A 20047-nucleotide genomic window follows, 5' to 3' on the forward strand; every position below is an offset into this window, starting at 1 on the left:
GCTCCTGGATAGCAGACACATCTTTTTTCCACTGCTGTGTATATTGCCTAACAAAGAACCAGACACTTGGTAGCACTGAATAAATTACCTGTTGAAAAAAGGAATGAATGAATAAATGAACGAATGCATCAGTTATACTTATTATGCAGCGACTGATTCTGTTTTCATGTTCCTTGAATGATAACCTTGCATAGAACCTTGTTCACATTGCTTTCTAGAAGTTGATCTAAGCTATGACAGAAAATACATTTTCTTGAAGTTCTATCTTCCCTGTCAAGACTTGAATTTTGATTTTATATATTTCAGTGTACTCAAGGTATGACTACTAAGTACCTGGGGCCAAAAAACAAAACAAAACAAAACAAAACTATGCATTATATTACACAATTCTCAAGTCCAAATTATGGCATTATTAGTGCCTCTAAGTTTGCTTTATGTGAAGTCCAAAAACATTAAGGAGAAATACACCACCAAACATGAATCTTACATGCAATGTTCTTCACTGATTCAACTATAAACCTGTGTAGTCAAGAAATTATTTAAAACAGCTTGCAATTGGAGTCATACGTCAGGCAGTTTTGACTTTATTTAGAAAAAGTAATCAGTTAGTCTACTAGTTTTTATTTTTATTTTTACTGTATGTAAATGAAAAATTAAATTTTATTTTATTTTTTATTTTTTTGCCTGTCATATTTTTAAAATATAGTTTGTGGTCAAGTTGGTTTCCATGTAACACCCAATGCTCATCCCAATAAGTGCCCTCATCCATGCCCATCACCCATTTTCCCCTCTCCTCCAACCCCCATCAACCCTCAGTTTGTTTTCAGTATTTAAGAGTCTCTTATGGTTCGCCTCCCTCCCTTTCCTTAACTGTTTCTTTTCCCCTTCTCCTAGACTACTAATTTTTAAAGAAAAAAATTAGAGAAAAGAGCTCTTGGGTTAACATACATATCTCTGTTAGACACGTGTCTTCAGAAAAAGCAGAAAAGCATTTTATTGCTTCAGAGATAATGATTCTAATGACAAATAATATCATGGAATACAATGAATTCTGTACCCTTAAAATTGCAGGTGTGTTTTTGGCTTTGTTTTTGTTTTTAGTTAACACTTTTAATCAGACTTTCTGAATTCTACAAAGCCAAACCAAAAGAAGTTTTATTTTGAAGAAAAAGTATAAAGATGACAAAAGAAATATACCAAGAAGGAAGAACTGCCATTTTAATAAAAAAGGGAGCAAGATGAAATTGCAGACACTCTTCTAGAATTTTATATAGAAACATCAGTTGGTGATGACATGACCATTATAATCATAAACTCTACAATATTAACATACTTTATTTTTCTTTTCCCTGGTGGACCATGTAAAACCATATCAAAAAATATCTCATTTTAACATTTGTTTTACAGATAGATATAGCTTTTTAGGTATATGAAATCAGGCAGTTGTGCAAAGATGCTTAACTTTAAACAAATCAACATTAAATATGTAGTGTTGATTTTGAATTTTGAATTAATTCATGTGTTAGAACATGAACAAAACAAAACTTTGAACTAAACAAAGATTATGACTTTTGAGCTTAGCTGGACTCAACAGGTATTTGTAAAAGTGAAAAATGACTTGAAAATGCAATTTATAAAGTAACAATTTTCATATTAGTTTATATTTGAAAGCACTTTGGAATACTTTTAATTTCTCATATGAATAATAGTAGAAGTTTTGGTGGATTATTGAAAGTCATATATTTCTACTAAGTATAATATGGGTAATATAGAAATTCCCCAACGATTTCTTTTAGAACATTGGAATAATTTTGGTTTTAATGAAGATATAAATGTTAACTCTTTGTATCTCAAAATAATTAATTTCAGTATTTACATTTTAAACAGGTTCTAAAAATCCTGGTATTCCAACTGTGGGAAGAATTGGCAAGAAAAATTTCAATTTATCACATTGGACTCCATTTTCCATTTTGGATGGAATGTGCTAATGAGAGGAAGAGTAGGCAATATTTTACACTGTTAATAATTGAAAATATGTTCCCCAAAGGACATGAAAAATAATCAATTAAATTTTGAATCCTACTACTTACAGTCCATAGCCATTAGGTATTAAATTACAGTGACGGGTTTTAAAGAGAAAAGTTTCATATATATTTTTAAAAAAAACACACAAAAACCTTCTTACCCTACAAAAATTTATTATAAAGCCTAGGGCTATTAAAAAGATTAAAACACATTCTTGGCCACTTGATTTACATTTTTGGAATACCACCTATCATCCCACAATACTTGTAATCCTCTTTACATTCTGATACACTCTGTTCTATCTGACCCCTCCTTAGGAAGTTCAGAAAAAATTCCTTTTGTGGGCCAGGGTAATATTCTCAGGTTCTAAGTGTATATTGAACTCTAGACTGCTACAGTGAATGGGTTTTGTTCTTTTATTTTTCTGCTGGTAACAAACAAACTCCTTATTCTTATAAAGGTCCTCAATTTCTACAGAGTGCTTCAGGTATGGGCTCATGAATCCAGGGAGGCTTTTTTCTATCTTTTTTTTTAAAAGTCATTGAGAAAGTCTTACTTATAAAACTGACTTTCATCACAAATGTTGCAAAGCTGTAATATATACCTGTCTTAATATATTTTGAGTTTCAATCAATGACTTACCCATTGCCTTATGAAAATTGGGTTGATTGGTAGAGAAACTGAACTGTGAATGACATCTTATAAACTCCTGGACCCAGTACCACAGAATTTCCAGATGAATAATGAAATATATATTTTTTAAATTATGTATCCTATCTATTGAATTTTGCTGAAAACTGGCTTAAATTGAACTGTGTACCTGAAGGAGCACCTATACTGATGTACTTTTCTTTCTTTCTTTTCCTGGTGTCATTTCATATTTTGTGATCATGAACACCTGAGCTTCTCCTACTACTGAATATCTTTGCTAAAGTAGGAAGTATAGGAAGAATATTCATATGAATTAATAAGTGTTTTACTAATTTAAAAACACAAGACTCAAAGTGTTGTAGGCTTTTGAGTTTCTTCAAGAATGGTACCTTTAAAACAATACTAACAAATCAGGTGTGAAAGTAGGAAATGACATAACTCATGTCCAATATGTATTTCCTTTTCATAGCATTCCTAAGAACAGCTAAAATATGGGACATTTAATTATGTGAAGAGATCAAAATACTATACAATGAATATATCAAAAATCATATGGTTAACATTGAGTTCAGTTTGCAAAATTGATTTAATTTACTAACAAACACTGATATTTTATTTCTTTTTCTGGGCTGGAATGAAACCCTTCTTCTGTGAACATCTTGCCCCTACCTCTGTGTTCATTCTTTCATCTTTACTTAAATTATTTGCAAACTGATTTGGGTACAGCCAGGAACTTCCCAAATCTCTCCGGTTCTAGCAAGCATCTCTTCTCCATCCTCATCTGGAGCTAACCTTTCCTATAAACACTCCACTCACCACTGTGTCCCTATAAATTATTGGGGACATTTCAGAGTGATGACCCAATATAGGTCTCATATAACATTTGTATAATGCAGTGTGAAGCAGATACTTTCCTCCCATTATCTTTTCATAGTCTTGATTGATTTAGAGTTCTGTGGTACGTCCTTCTTGAACAGGATAGAAAGAAGGTCTCCCACTCTTCTCACAAGCTTACTTAAGAATGCCATTTCTTTGTTTTGCAACAATTAAGACATCACTGGAAATGGCTTTTGTGGAATGTTGCATCTTTCAACTTCTTGGACTATATAAAAAATATTACTTTATTTCTCCTGGCTCAGTTCCTTATGTTAACAGTTTTACAAGTGGTTGTTGAAAATCGCTATGTGTATATAGTGCAGTCATATATAAAAGCAGCACTGAAAGCTGCTGCTTTTATATTCTGAACTTGTTATTTTGGTTGACCTATTTTCTATATTTGGTTTAGACTTCTACTCAGACCTATTGAGTAATTTTTAAAAAAATTCATCAATACCTTTATCCACTGTTTATAATAATATGAAAAAGACAAGATTTCTACAAAATTGTGGAAGAAGTAAACTATTCTTCATTCTAAGGGCATTCAGAATATTTGAATTAGTTAGAATATTTAGAATATTTGCTATCCTGATAGATATAAATTGTTTTTCTGGTTCATGATCTAACCTGAATTATTTATTTTTATGTGTTTATTTTGAGATAGGGAGCACAAGTAGGGAGGGGCAGAAAGAGAGGTAGAAAGAGAATCCCAAGCAGGCCCCAGAGTGTCAGCGCAGAGCCCGATGCAGGGATTGGTCTCACAAACAATGAGATTATGACCTGATTTGATATCAAGAGTTGGATGCCTAACTGACTTAGCCACCCAGGTGCCCCTAAACTAAATTATTTAGATTTATATAAGTTTGACAAAGTCAAGCTTTTGGTAAAAATTGAATTAGATGAGAAAATAATAAAAGGGAAAAACTTATGCAGAAACAAAAGTACTGTTTTTGGGTAGGTGCTACATCACAGTAGCTTTTCAAATAGTTACTAATTATCTTATTTCTCCTCTTGTTGTATTAAACTCCTCAAAGTAGATCATGAACTTGGCTGGTGGTATAGTGTGTGGTAGAATAGGTGTAGCACTAGGTAACCATGACAGTCTCCTAAAATGTTAATTTTATAAAAAGTCAAGAAGTTTAATTTTAACCATTGACATGTATGTAGATATAATGCAAAATTTACTATAATCTTAGCATATAAACTTGTGACTTCAAATAAATTTCCTGACTTTCACAGTTCATCTCAGAAGACTTCTCTCTTTTGTTATCATTAGAGGCAATTCAGTGAACCAGTTTGCCAAGCAAGTGTCTGAATTATTCTCCACTGAAAGTAGCTGGTATGGCTAACATTTGATTTTTGTTTTTGTGAGAGAGAGAGAGAGAGAGAGAGAGAGCGAGCGAGCATGAATGGGGGAGAGGTGGAGGAAGAGAAAGAATTTTAAGCAGGCTCCATGTGTTGCAGGGCTTGATCCTATGATCCTGGGATCATGACCTGAGCTGAAATCAAGAGCCAGATGCTCAATTGACTGAGCCACCCAGGCACCCAAGGCTGACATATTTTGATCTAAAGTGATTCCCCATCCAGGGATCCTGGGTGGGTCAGTCAGTTCAGTCTCCAACTTTGATTTTGGCTCAGGACATAAGCTCAGGGTTCGTGAGTTTTAGCTGTGTGTTGGGCTCCATGCTGACAGTTCAGGGCCTGCTTGGGATTCTCTCTCTCCCTCTCTCTCTGCCCCTATCCACTCATGCACTCCTTCTCTCTCTAAAAATAAATAAACTTTTTAAAGAAGCAACTCCCCATCTGAAAAGAACATTTTTGTTTTTCACTTTAACCTAAAGGCTTAAAATGACTTCAATCTGAGTTTTCCAATAGACTTATTGAAATGCAAATGTGCCATTAGGAAAGGATGATCAAATACTTTGCTAGTTATTATCACAACTTGTACTTTCAGCAGATAAACAACTACATAAAATTTTAAGGAGAAGGAAATGTGAAATATCTATTGAGGGGAGAGAATAAGTCAATAATTATGTGCAGGACCCTGATTCTCTCCTCATCACAAACACACATACATATGTACTATGAATAAGGGTAGTCATATGGCATTGATTAAACTAATGGGTTGTATAAAAATATTGATAATTTCATGAAATGGATGAAGTAGAAAGAATAACTAATTGGTTGTTCAGCTTGGAAGGTAAGGGTGCCTAGGATTCACTGGTGGGTAGCAACATTTTTGTCCAGGATGAAATGTATCATGCGTTGATTCTTTCAAGAGAGTTAAGTTTGTCAAGTTGTATAGCTAGATGCAGGCTTTTAGTCTGACATGCCCCAGGCACAATTTGGGCTCTTTTCCTTTGGCCCTTTGTTCCCTTACTATATATATATATATATATAGTATATATATATAGTGATATTTGAGGCTAAGAATATTTCAAAAACCTAGCATAGTGCCTTGACCGAGAAATTACTTATTACATTTAAATCTTTTCTTACCTCTGTGTTTTACTCTTACTCCATTTTGTTAATTTACTACTAGATTGAAAGTAATAATGCCATTGGCCAAAAAGATTTACACATGAAATTATGCCACTGCTCTCCTACTTCATAGTAAGTGGAATATGTTCAACTAGTTCAAATAATCAAAAAGATTTACTGCTACACATTTCAGTGTGTAGTAATACTTTTTCACTCTGAGTTTTTCATGTTTTTATCTGAGGTCTCTGCCTGCATTGAGTCAATTTTATTATCATTACTAGTACTCTCAATCTTTTGGCAACATCTCATAGCCTCAGGGAGGGCAGCCAACCAGTGAAAAGAGCAAAGGCAGAAACAGGAGTTGGTGGGGAGGGTTGAGGGAAGAGGGACCAGGAGTTCAGCCAACCAGTCAGCCAGAGGGACTTGGCTAGTTCCAAGAGGTCAGCCATCAGTCAGCCAATGTTTGATAAACAAATGAACTCAGCTACTAGCTTCAGTCAGCCTCATTCTGCTGAGTTCCATCTTGGGAGAGAGATGACCTGCCTCTTCCTTAAGTTCCAACAGGCCTTCCAACTAATCACTGTGTTCTGGAGCCAAGTTCTGAAAAACATCACATATATGGCAGAAATTATGTCCTTTTCATCTGCGTGGGGAAGATAAAAATATGAAACAAATTTCAGACATTATCCTATTTGCCAAATATCCTGATCAATAATGGTGTAATCATACTCTGAGTTTCACAGGACAAAACATATGGTTGATTTTTTCATTATTTTCATTTATTATAATTTTTTAAAACATTTAATGTTTATTTTTGAGAGAGAGAGAGACAGAGCATGTGCGGGTGAGGGGCAGAGGGAGAGGGAAACACACAGTCTGGAGCAGGCTCCAAGCTTGGATCTGTCAGCATAGAGCCCCACAGAACCCACAGAACATGAGATCATGAGCTGAGCCAAAGTCAGATGTGTAACCGACTTAATCATGCAGGTACCCTTCGTTTATTATTTTTAATTTCCTTCTTTATTTTTATTTATATTTTGAAATAGTTTAAGATTTACATTCAATTTTCCAGACAGTACAAAGTGCTTCTAGATTCCTCTGGAGTCTCTAATTAACACAGTATTGCATTTGTTCTCTCTCTCACTCTCTTCCCTCCCTCCCCCGCTGCCAATAAAATGTTCCTACATTTTCATCATACAATTCTCCCAATCAAGAAATTGGCATTGATGTAACATCGTCATTCAGAGTTCACCAATGTCTCGTTGCTGTCTCTTTTTCCTTTCTTGTCCAAGATCTTATTCGGAGAGACATGCTGTGATTAGCTGTCTGGTCTCATCAGTTTTTTTTTTTTAATTGCTCCTTAGTCTTTCCTTGCCTCTCATATCCTTCAGAGTCTTGAAGAATGCAATCATTTCATTCTACCAGGTGACCTCAACCTGTGTCTATCTGATGTTTCCTCATGACCAGATGTTTCCTCAGGCCATACATTCTTGGCAGGAATATCACAGAGATGGTGAAGGCACATGATATCAGCTTGTCCCACCACCTATGATATTAAATTTTATTGACTATACTAGTTACAATCTATCCTTTCTCTTCAGTATAAATTCATAGTTTTCCATTTGTATTTGACTAATATTTTGGGGGGATGATATTCCATGTTTTCTAATAAACTGCACCTTATTAAAGTTTCAGCCACTGGCTGTAGCATCCATTGATAACCTTTAGGTTGATCAGCTAATACTATAATGGTTAACAAATAATGAATATCTATTTTTTCATTATTTCTACATTGATTAGTTAGAATTCTACGATTGCTTATATTCCGTGATTGATAAGTTTCTCCCTTGTAAAGTAGGGATTGATAATATGATTTCAAATTTTTTGAAATCAATGATTAAAAGGAGCAGTTATATTTTTAAAACCTTTTTTAATGTTTTATTTCTGAGAGAGAGAGAGACAGTATGAACAAGGGAGGGTCAGAGAGAGAGGGAGACACAGAATCCAAAACAGGCTCCAGGCTATCAGCTAGCTGCCAGCACAGAGCCCGACGCGGGGCTCAAACCCACGAACCGCGAGATCATGCCCTGAGCCGAAGTCAGATACTTAACTGACTGAGTCACCCAGGCACCCGGGAACAGTTATATTTTTATACTTCATATCTTATAGAGTATTTTTTAATGTTTATTTTTGAGAAAGAGAGAGAGCACAGGCATGAGTGAGGGAGGAGCAGAGAGAGATGGAGACAGAGGATCCAAAGCAGGTTCCATGCTGTCAGCGCAGACCCTGATATGGGGCTTGAACTCAAGAACCATGAGATCATCACCTGAGCTAAAGGCAGATACTTAACGACTGAGTCACTCAGCCACCCCTATAGAGTATTCTTGAGAAGGAAACAAAACAAAACAGTTATGTAAATTTCAGTGGCTTAAAACTGATATATAATGAAGAAATTCTCAAAAACACCAAACAAAAAGAAAGCCATAACTCAGGAGTGTTCAATAAATGAATTATGGACATTGGCAGTGTTCATAACTATAACAAAATTTATGAATTGTACGTCATGTTATATACATATCAATAAAGGACACATTTTGGTGGGAAGTCAGATGAAATACATGTATTTTAATCTGACATCTATCATGAAGTATATAATTATGATATTTTTGAAGTTAGGTGTTCATCATTGACATAGATAAACTTAATGATAGTATAAAATATGAATATAAGGGTGCCTAGGTGGCTCAGTCGGTTAAGCATCCAACTTCAGCTCAGGTCATGATCTAGCAGTTTGTGAGTTTGAGTCCCAAACTGGGCTCTGTACTGATGCTCAGAACCTGGAGCCTTTTTTGGATTCTGTCTCCCTCTCTCTTTGCCCCTTCCCTGCTCGCACTCTGTCTCTCTCTCCCTCAAAATAAATAAACATTTTAAAAAAGTTAAAAAATAAATAAGTGAATATATAAAATATGAATATATAAATATATATTTTTTACCTTTCTCATATGTTTTTCACTAATAGTCACTATTGTTTCTTGATATGACAAGCCATTTGATATTCATTTAACATATATTCACACAAAAAGAACAGATGCTCAAGATATTAAATTGTGAAGCCTCATATCTGGCACTCTAATAGATCAAGTTTCCATTATTTCTTATTTTCTTTCATCTGGATAATCTCTATATAATGTTTTTCCCTCTTCCTTACCGTATGTGTCTCTGTCTACACCCTTGCTTTTTCTTTTGGACAAAGACCACACGTTTAAAAGAAAAATGTAACCTCTCTCCCTTTCCCCCACCATTTCCCCCCTTCTTCTCCCCCTTGTTCCTCCGTCAAGTTCCTCCTAATCCTCCTATATGTGCAAACTGAAGACTGATGGATGTGGGGNCTGAGTGTTATGTGGAAACTAATTTGACAATAAACTATTTGTAAAATAAAATAAAATAAAATAAAATCATCCTTACTTTTCAGAAAAAAAGAAAAGAAAAGAAAAACGTAACCTGATTAGAAATCATTTATTATCTTGACATCTACTTATAGCCTAAATTTAGATATAAATCTAGAAAGATATATAGTATAGATATAATGCTTAGACACATTTTAGCTTAAAGGTATTGATAGTTATATAATCTTGTGGTCTGGAAAAATATTATACACTTTATCTGAGTCTAGTAATAAGAGAAAAAGAATTTATCACCATGAGAACCTTGGTTATATCTAGGGCCATGAGATGGATAAACCAAACAAAGAACATTAAGATGTGACAGAGTAGCTTGCTACCTGAACCTTTTGCTAAGAGACTCTCAGAGTAGCTAGGATGACCTGAAACGGGCCTAATAAAATCAATGAAAGAAATTAAGTGCTATTTTTAGTATGATGTTCATCATTATCTTTATCCATACATTTGCATTTTTATGCAAATAAAGCATGTCCTTTTATATGTTATCACTGCTGCAAAATGATTTCTCTGAACCTCTGTTATGTGATATAATTCATTAACAGAGTCTTCCACAATTGAACTCAGTTCCTGGTGACAATCCACTTCAACAGTCACAGTCTATGCAACAGAGATCAAACGCATTAGCATCAGTGGCCTCAGTAATATTTTCTTGGCCTCACGTCATTGGCCCATGTGCAAGGTAATTGAGGGATAATTTCACTGAGAAATTTTAGTCAAAATTTCCTGAATTGTTTTTGAGATTATCATGGAATTGAAACATTATATTAAGGAGACTGGAAGACTAAGTGAATTAGGATTGAAAAAATTGTCTATATAACTAAGATCTATCTACACAAAACTATTTAATTTTCTCCATGCTATCATTACATAAGAGAATAAATAGGTTGTATGAAAAATGGCATTTTAATGTAGAAATGTATTCCAAACTTGGTTTTAGCATGTGTGTGTTTTTTTTAATAACCACTTTTCATATGCTCATATCTGCTTCAAAAACCCCATCTAATATTCCATTTACTGTGTTAATGCATTTCCTGTTAATACTAATTGATTTTCTACAAAATATTTTTATTGATAGCAAAATTGTCTCAGTTTTTACAAATACTGTTTTTTTCATAGTTTAGCAAAGTGGACTATTTTAGCAAAAACATAAATTTTCTAGTTTCTTGAATTTTCACTTAACAAGTTTTATTTCTTCAAGAAGACCTGTCTATTCTTGACTATGGTAATTGGATTTCTTATGAAATTCTTTATGTCTTCTTCAGTTTTATCATCTTTCTCTGACGCCTGTTTCCTTCCTTTCTCTTCCTATGTGGGCATGTGTGCACGCACATACTGTACCCTACCATCTGCATCACTGCCAATAATAGCAACAACAAAACATGAGGGTATAAGTAATATTCCAAACAATGTATAAATAGAGCTTGCACATTGGACATACTTAATATATGTTGGATAATAAATAATTTGTCTTACTTCAAGTTAATCCATCAATTACCATCCAACCTGGCCTTACTTAAATTTCTTAGAGCTTTGTTTCTTAATCTATAAAATGATGGGAATTGTCCTTTATTACTCCCTAGTCACAAGGTTGTTGTGAGTACTAAATAAAATAGTGAGAACTATTTTGAAAATCGTCCAGCATTACATAAAACTAATTATTATCATTATCATAATTATAAGAAGGAAATTTAGTTCTACTTATTGTAGGTCTGTATGTAACTGAGTGGGTAATAGTCTGCTTAATTTGAAAACAGGACCAAAAATTACACTTTAATTCCTGATGCGTCTTAATTTATAGTGACTTAAATGTGAAGTTTTAAAATGTAGGTGTTATCTGGCTGGTTCTAGGGGTCATGAGTTCAAGCCCTACACTGGGTGTGGAGTTTACTAAAAATACAATTAATAAAAAAAGATTGAAATAAAAGACGTACTTTATAACATGAATTTTAGAGTAAGTCTGGAAGCATTGAGATAAAATACTTCATTATTTATCTCAAAGGTCACCATTTCTAAAAATAGTTTTAAAACTTTATGTATATATATACATTACACTTTATATATATAATGTGTATATATACATATATATGATATATATGTGTAAATAATGGAAAATGCGGAATTGTGGTCAATAGCAATTTCATTTTGGATTATATTATTTTCCATTCTATTTTGAGAGCAATTTTCTAGATGAGTGGTGCTCACCAAACATACTAAGTTGCAACGAGGAAATCAAGGGACATAGGAGGAAAATGGAAAATTTGGTTCAAGATACTATTGACTAAAAAGAAGACATTACTTTAAATTTGTTTGATCTTCTTAGATTAACAAAGCAGATTTTTTGATGCTTCTACATTTAAGTGAAAATTATTAATATTTTCTTTACATAGTAGCACTGGAATTTAAACACTTTATCTGGGGGTATTACATTTTTACTAGAGGAAAGTTTGTTATTACAAAGAGTATCTGATTTTTTTCTAGTGATAAAGTTTGGATGATCATCTGGGACTTAATTCATAAAACTCTCATAATTAGCTGTGATATTTATTTTAAAAAACAAAGTGCATTTTAACGGATAATTTTTATTGTGTCTCCGTTTTTGTACTATTTTTTAAAAATTTTTAATGTTTTTCTTTCTGAGAGAGAGAAACACAGCATGAGCAAAGGAGGGTCAGAGAGAGAGGGAGACACAGAGTCTGAAGCAGGCTCCAGGCTCTGAGCTGTCAGCACAGAGCCCAACAAGGTGCTCGGGCCCATGAACTGTGAGATCATGCTGAGCCGAAGTTGGATGCTTAACCGACTGAGCCACCCAGGCACCTCTGTACTATTTAAATATAACTGGAATGTTATGAGTTTAAAGGCATTAAAACTGTTGAGCATTTCATATGTAACCTGTTGTTTATTTCATATTTTTTAAATGTCTCCCTAGATTTCTATCTGAAGGTCTCAGACTTCCTACAGAGAAATATGTGCCATTTCCAAATTCAAAAAAAGAGATTAAAATAAATTGTGTTTCTGTTTTTTATTATAACTGCTGACATGTAAACAGACATGCTCATTATTCTAGAAAGGTATAAAACTGTATAAATGTCATTGGAAAATCTATTATAAGAAATATAAAAAAACATGTGATCTTTTTTCCTTCTGACCATCCTATCTCTTTTCTCTCATTGTTTGGGGTACTATAGAAAAGGTCTGTATGTTAGACTTTGATTTTCTATAAGACTTCCTAAAACTAATGTTATCCAGACTGAAAATTGTGCCTTTTTATTTGGAGTCTTTAGACTGTCTACATTGAAAATATTTGAGTTTATGGGACACCTGGGTGGCTCAGTCAGTTAAACATCAGGCCAGCTCAGGTCATGATCTCTCAGTTCGTGGGTTGGAGCCCCATATCCCACTCTGTAGCTGACAGCTCAGAGCTTGGAGCCTGCTTCAGATTCTGTCTTTCCCTCTCTCTGCCCCTCCCCTGCTAGCACCCTGTCTCTCTGTTCTTTCTCTCTCTGTCCCTCTCTCAAAAATAAATAAAATTTATTAAAATGTTAAATATTTGGGTTTGAGGGCACCTGGATGGCTCAGTTGGTTAAACATCTGACTCTTGATTTCGGCTCAGGTCACCATCTCAGCCTTGTGAAATCAAGAGCTCAGTGTTGGGCTCCATGCTGGATGTGGAGCCTACTTAAGAGTGTCTCTCTCACTCTCCCACTGCCCCTCCCCTGCTTACATGTGTTCTCTTGAAAAGAAAGAAAGAACAGAAAAGAGAAGAAAAGAAAAGATTTGGGTTTAAAATGATCATATAATTACTTGTTTTCTATTTGCCCCATCTGATCTATTTCTTTTTTTCTTTTTTTCCCTCTGTTTTCGGGTAATTTATTATTGTTGTTTTTGTTATTATTCCATTCTTTCCTCTTTATTTGGCTAAACATTTTACATTCTCTAGGTATTCTTATTGTGGTTGCCAGTTGGTGCACAAGAAACATCACAACTTATATAAATTTTTTGGACAATGTGAGGCCTGCAGAACACTTGAAGTCGATTTTCACCTCCTGCCTTTTGTGTTATTTTTTTCTTGTATTTTAACTCTCTCTAATAATTTGAATTCTACAACTTATTGCTGTCATAGTTTTACACTATCGGTATTCATTTGTAATTACCAAATACTTACCCTTTTTTTTGCTTTGTATCTTTCTTTATCTCTGTGCTTCTGTGATTCATTTTCCTTCTAATTGAAGAATTACTTTTAGTATTTGCTTTAATGCTTATCTTAAGGTACTGAATCCTCTCAAAAGATTCTGTTGCTGTTATGTAAAATAAAATGTAGTTTCCCTCTTTATTTCTTCTCCAACTTTATTTTGAAAATATTCAAAACTAGAGAAAATTCAAAAGAATAGTACAACAAAATATATCTTTCACCTAGGTTGACCTATTTCCTGCATTTATTTTCTTTCTGTACTGATGTTTGCCTGTCTGTCTGCTTGTTTATCTACCCACCTACATTTTTTCATTTCTTGCTGAACCATTTGAAAGTAATTTACAAATATCATACATGGCATTTCAGTCTCAATATTTCATCTTGCATATCCTAACAACAAAAACATTCTCCTTTGTAACTATAACATTGATATAACCAAAAATATTAATTATTTTTAACATTGATTCAGTAATATAGTTTAAAATATGGTCTATTCTACAATATCTGTGGTATTTCCAAAAATGTTCCATTTTAGAATAGAATCGATGTTGATACATTGCATTTTTCATGTCCCTACTTTAGTTTGGAACAGTGATCTACCTTTGTATGCCTTTCATGACTTTGTCATTTAAAAAAGTTAGGCATTATATAAAAAGTCTTATATTTTGGGCTTGATGAATTGCATCCTAATGATTACATTTAGATCAAAGAGTTTTGTGAAGAATTTTGCATACGTAATACTGTGTACTTCTATAACATGAACATTCCTTTATTTCATTTTTTGGTGTTGCTGGGTTTGATTACTTGGTTAAAATATTGCTTGCCAGCTCTTTTATCTGTAAAAGGAATTCATTAAGTGATCTATAAGAAGATAGATTGAAATTGTGTTCTGTTCCCCAACATACCTTCATCAAATGGCATTAACATGCTTTGATGATCCTTTATTAAATTCATTTCTTATCATTTCTCTGTCATTTAATTTAAAAAATTGTTGAGATGTACTTAGTCAGTATTCTTTTCTAATGCTGGAAAATGGCCCATATTTCACTAGTGAAATAATGGATTAGAGTTTATTCATCCCCATTTTGAAGATATACATGCTGTTTTGATAAAAACTTGGTATATTTTGCATTTATGTGATATTAAGGATTCTGATACATGTGTGGAGATCTCTTACTTTGGATTTAATTTACATTTTTCTGATGGGTAATGAAATTGAGCAGTTTTTAGTATGAAAATGCCAATTTAGATATTCTATTTTGCAAAGTGCCTGTTCAAGTGTTTTGTACTTTTTAAATTGTTGTCTGACTTTTCCTTATTGATTTGAGAGAATTCCTTGTATATTCTGTGTGCAAGGTATTCATTAGATATATGCATTGCAACTATCTTCTCTGTTCTTTTGTTTGTTTTTACTTTCTTAACGGTTTCTTTTGATAAATACAAGTTTCTAAATGCCAAGGTTAGCTGAATATAGAGCAAACAGAACTCTCTCACATTGCTTGTGAGAGTATAAACTTATACAACCATTTTTGGAAACTTTGGCACACTTTACCAAAATAAAGATATAAATACTCTGTGACACATCATTCTAATCCTAGGTATAAACTTGAGAGAAATGCACATATATTTTTACCAAAGGACATATGAAAACTGTTTAGGATGGACCAAAATGTCAGCCTCACTTCTCTAAGCTTTGCTTTTTTCCCCCTATAATCATGGCCCCTCAAATTGCTACTGCATTAGTAGTGGTCCAATATTTCCAAACAGATTTAAATACTTTCCAGTTTTTCTAGTTACTCTTGGCAGAGGATTAGTCTGCAACACACGGCCATTATCAGAAGCAGAAATCTTAAAGTAATATTATGTATGTTGTTTCACATATCTAGTCCTAAATCATCAAGTTGGGATCATTAAGTTGGAGTCAGAAATAAAGCAGCTTTCACTGCTGTAAGTCTTCAGATATAAATGCAGAGTTTCTGAATTCTGACTTAATTTACATGTGCCTTTTGTATAATATCAGCACTAATAAAAACTGGGTGGTCAGGATTTTCAGCTTTCTCAGGGATTCCAAGTCAACTTCTATCCAGTCTGATTGTTTTACAGCATCCACGCGATGGTGGGTCTGTGATCTCTGGGAGTGACTGCTATTGCAGGCTGGCTATTCCAGCAATTCAGTGCTTTGCCTTAAATCCAAGAGCTTGGGCTCATTGTTGCATTCTAGTTGTGCTGACTATTTTCTCCATGTGATGCCAAGAGGGCCATTTCAGATAGGTTTGTCAACATAACAATTCCCAGAATATTGATGTCAATTAATACATATAACATGTAATGGATATTATAATTAGTACCAAAATATTCAGCAATTAAGCATATCAGATTGAAATCTCTAGGAGAAATATAAACATCTACTTACCTTTAAGCAGAAAATTTTTGTCTCTTGAGATTTAGAAACATAAGGTTCTTACATTTTTCAAAGTTTTATAATCTGCTGATTTGCTTTGAGAAGACAATCTTGAGATTCCCCAGTGTGCCTTTTAAATTTTAAAATGTTGAAGTCAGTAGGACTGGACCAAGTAGAAAAGCAAACATCAAATACTGCTGAAATGAGTCCTGCCAAGGGATGGTCTGGATGACCTAATATGGGGTTTTGCCATCACAAACACCTAAGACTTGTGGGACTTTTAGATTAACTACCTTGGAGCAGAGACATAGCTATCTTCATTGGAAATTCTCATGTCTGGTGAGGTATAAGGTCACATAGTTACCTCATCAAGTAGTACTTTACAAAGGGAAGGAGGAGAGTTGCAGTGTAGGCCAACAATGATCTAAAATAAAGGCTAATCATTATATACAACTAGGAAGACCTACTGCATTAAAACTTCGGTACAGATAAATTCATCAAATTCTCTATTCTTCTCTTTGGTACAGTACTGAGTGCATCAAAATGCAGTTGCGACTCAGTGGGCAAAACTGAGGAAATAGGAACTTTCCCGGATGATTGAAGAATCAAGTTGTATAGCCCAACAGATGACAATTTGACAATGAAGCAACCTCCCTCTGTAATATCTGGGATGTTATGTCGAATGAAGCATTATTCTATTGACCATTGGCTCTGTGTTCAGGTGGGAGTGGACTGAATAATCTTATCTTCTACACCAGGAATAGAGTGAGATTAGGAATGAAAAGTCTAGTCACTTGGGACTATCACAAGGAAGTTCAGTAGCCCCTTCACATCATGGGAGGATATGTTTCAAGACCCCCAGTGGATGCTTCAAACTGCAGATAATACCAAACCCTATAAATATTATGTTTTTTCCAATACATATATACCTATGATAAAGTTTGATTTATAAATTAGGCATAGTAAGAGATTAATAGCAATAACTAATAATAAAATAGACCAGTTATAACACTATAATGTAATAAGAGTTATGTCAATGTGGTCCTTCTCTCTCTCCCCACTCCCCCAAATTCTTATTATATTACTAACCTTTCTTCTTGTTGTGATAATGTGAGATGATAAAATACCTACATGACTAGATGAAGTGGGATAAATGCTTAGTCATTGTGATGTAGCACTGGGCTACTATGGACCTTCTGACAGTGTGTCAGAAAGAGGATAATCTGCTTCTGGACCACAGATGACCATGGGTAACTAAAACTATGGATAAGAGGACTACTGTAAAACTGCATGCTTTCTGTGGTAATTGTACTGTTTTCTACGTATACAAAACAATTACACAGAAATACATTTATTTTTGTTTTTGTTTTTATGCCAACTGAAAGACTGAATGAAAAATACTGGCTTTCATTAACTTGCAAAGCACAACACTATATTTTATACAATTGAATTTTTGGACCCTAATATGTTGTTATAGGAGTTTACTATATTTAAAAACAAAGAATCTACATATACATGCATACACCCACATAGGCATATTTTAAGCAACTTTATTTTTTTCAAATTTAACCTTCAGATATTCTTACCCACTCTAAAAAATGACAATGATAAAAGGGTATTCACTGAAGCTTTATTGATTGAAATTTACTAGATAAAATACAAATTTCCAGCCAACAGTACATTGATTAAATATGTTTTGTTATATAATAAAATGTGTCTGTAAAGGGGGAGATTATTATGTACTGAGAAGCAATGTTTATACTTTATAACATGTTTCTTTATGTATATTAAAAACTCCACATGTATATCTGTATGTACAGAGAAATTATGAAAGGAGAATTAGAAACTCAGGAGAATGACTTCCCAAGGCAGGGACAAGAGTGACGATGGCACAGTGCGAGTAGAGAAGCTCTGCATACCTTTTGATACTTTCTTTTCAAATCATGCAAATATGGTACTTACTCCAAAAATAGTATTTAAATTGCAGCCACAGAGGAAAGACAAACTCTAATTTATTTATAAGAAATCTAATAACCATGATTAGATTGATTTTTGAGTTGTGACAAAGTATTAGTTATTTGTCACCTTTCCATATCAATGGATTTGATGGATTATCTACCTTGTCTTCAAGATATACTCATATCTCACAAATTGCAGTGCTGACCAAATCCTAACAAAGATCAAGTTCTCTGGTTTTTCTTTATAAGAACATACATGATCAGAGCACTGTAGTTTTCAATAGTCTGTCTTTAATGTAGTATAAAATGATGTACTGGAGCCACATTTTTTGCATCATCAGTTGAAAAACAAAGATAGCTCTGACTCTTCAAATTAAGTTTTTCCATCACAGAGTAGCTCTCAGGAGGGGAGCCTGGTGGCTCAGTTGGTTGAGTATCCAGCTCAGGTTTCGATCTCACAGTTCCTGGGTTTAAACCCCCCATCAGGCTCTGTGCTGACAGCTCAGAGCCTGGAGCCTGCTTCAGATTCTGTGTCTCCCTCTCCTTCTGACCCTCCCTTGCTCATGCTGTTTCTCTCTCAGAAATAAAACATTTAAAAAAAAAAAGAGTAGCTCTCAAGATTCTTTTATCTTTTCCCCAGTTCCCTAACGTGATTAGATAATTTAAACATCTTGTTTAATCCTTATCCCTGTATTCCATGAATGGTGATATGATAATTTATATTCTATCTATCTATCTATCTATCTATCTATCTATCTATCTATCTATCTATCTATCTATCTTAGATGTGTATATAAATCTTAGTTACATACATAGTTTTTCACTTAAACCTATAGTGTTATAAATAAGGCTTTAAAAATAAATTTTGTGTGATGGAATATAAATGAATGTTATTCCTGCCAAAAGAATCCACCTTGTGACATTTACATATATATTATGGTCTTTCCTGAATACATACCTATAGTCTTCTCTTGGAATTATCCTTAGAGACATCTTATGAGTACATTTTAAGTATGGATTTAACATCTTATAGTCACATATATTTCACATCCAAAATAGTATAAGACTGGATTAGTTTGCTAGAGCTTCCATAACAAACTACCACACATTGGGGAATCTAACAACAGAAATTCATTTTCTCACAGCTCTGGAGGCTACAACCCTGAGATCAGGGTGATGTTCTGAGGTCTCTCTCTTTTGAGTTATAGATGGCAGTCTCCTCCCTTAAAGTGGTCTTCTGTCTGTATGTGTGAGTCCAAATCTCTTCATATAAGGACACCAGTCATATTGGATTGGATCCACCCAAACAATCTCATTTTTAATTACCTCTTTAAAGACCTTATCTCTAAATCCAATTATATTTCAAGATACCAGGAGCTAGGACTTTAACATATGAATTTGGGGAGGGGGGGCATAATTCAGTCTATAAAAATGACTTACCTTACTTAATACTTAAATTCAGGCAGCTTCTAGCTGTTTCCAAACATCAAATCCATCCTCAAATGATGGAATTTTGACACTTCAATCAAGGTTACTCAAAGATTGAGGTACTTATTTAGATTGTCATTCTAAAAATTATTTTGAGCAATGCCACCTTATTAGAATAAGGGCAGAAATCTCTCAAGATGAGTGTGCATTTGCATGTAACTATTATTACTCAAAGCTTGGTTAGATTAGCAGAAAACACTTTCAAGAAGGAAGACGTTTAATACAGGTAATTAATTAATACAGAGAGTTAGGTACTACTAAAGTTGATGGAAGGGCTAGAGAATCAAATGTATATGAACACAACAAGCAGCTCTCAGGTTTGCTCAGCTTCAGGTAAACAGGAAGGTGATGTTGCTGTCCTAGTCTGTCTCTAGAAGTAACAGCTCCTGTTCCCCATACCTGTCTGAAGCAAGTCAGTGGGTAGATGATTTCTAGGAGAACAGAGGCTACTACATAGCCCAGGTGTGCTGAATACCGTAAGAATGCAAGGACTGCAGGCAGAAAGTGAGGAAGTAGC

At 34.1% G+C, this 20047-nt stretch overlaps 1 long non-coding RNA gene across 3 annotated transcripts in view; it reads left to right on the forward strand.

The window, feature by feature from the left end:
* Window positions 1–20047, forward strand: part of LOC144245670 (uncharacterized) — a 36998-nt gene that overhangs the window by 13745 nt on the left and 3206 nt on the right. For 2 of the 3 annotated variants that reach the window (XR_013339384.1, XR_013339385.1), the window contains exons 2-3: window positions 10037–10173; window positions 16612–16805. This is a non-coding gene — a long non-coding RNA (uncharacterized LOC144245670). The remainder of the gene's footprint in view (window positions 1–10036; window positions 10174–16611; window positions 16806–20047) is intronic. The other variant, XR_013339389.1, reaches the window with a different exon arrangement.

The sequence above is a fragment of the Crocuta crocuta genome, unplaced genomic scaffold, assembly GCF_008692635.1.
Source record: "Crocuta crocuta isolate KB4526 unplaced genomic scaffold, BGI_CrCroc_1.0 scaffold191, whole genome shotgun sequence".
Classification (NCBI taxonomy): Eukaryota; Metazoa; Chordata; class Mammalia; order Carnivora; family Hyaenidae; genus Crocuta; species Crocuta crocuta.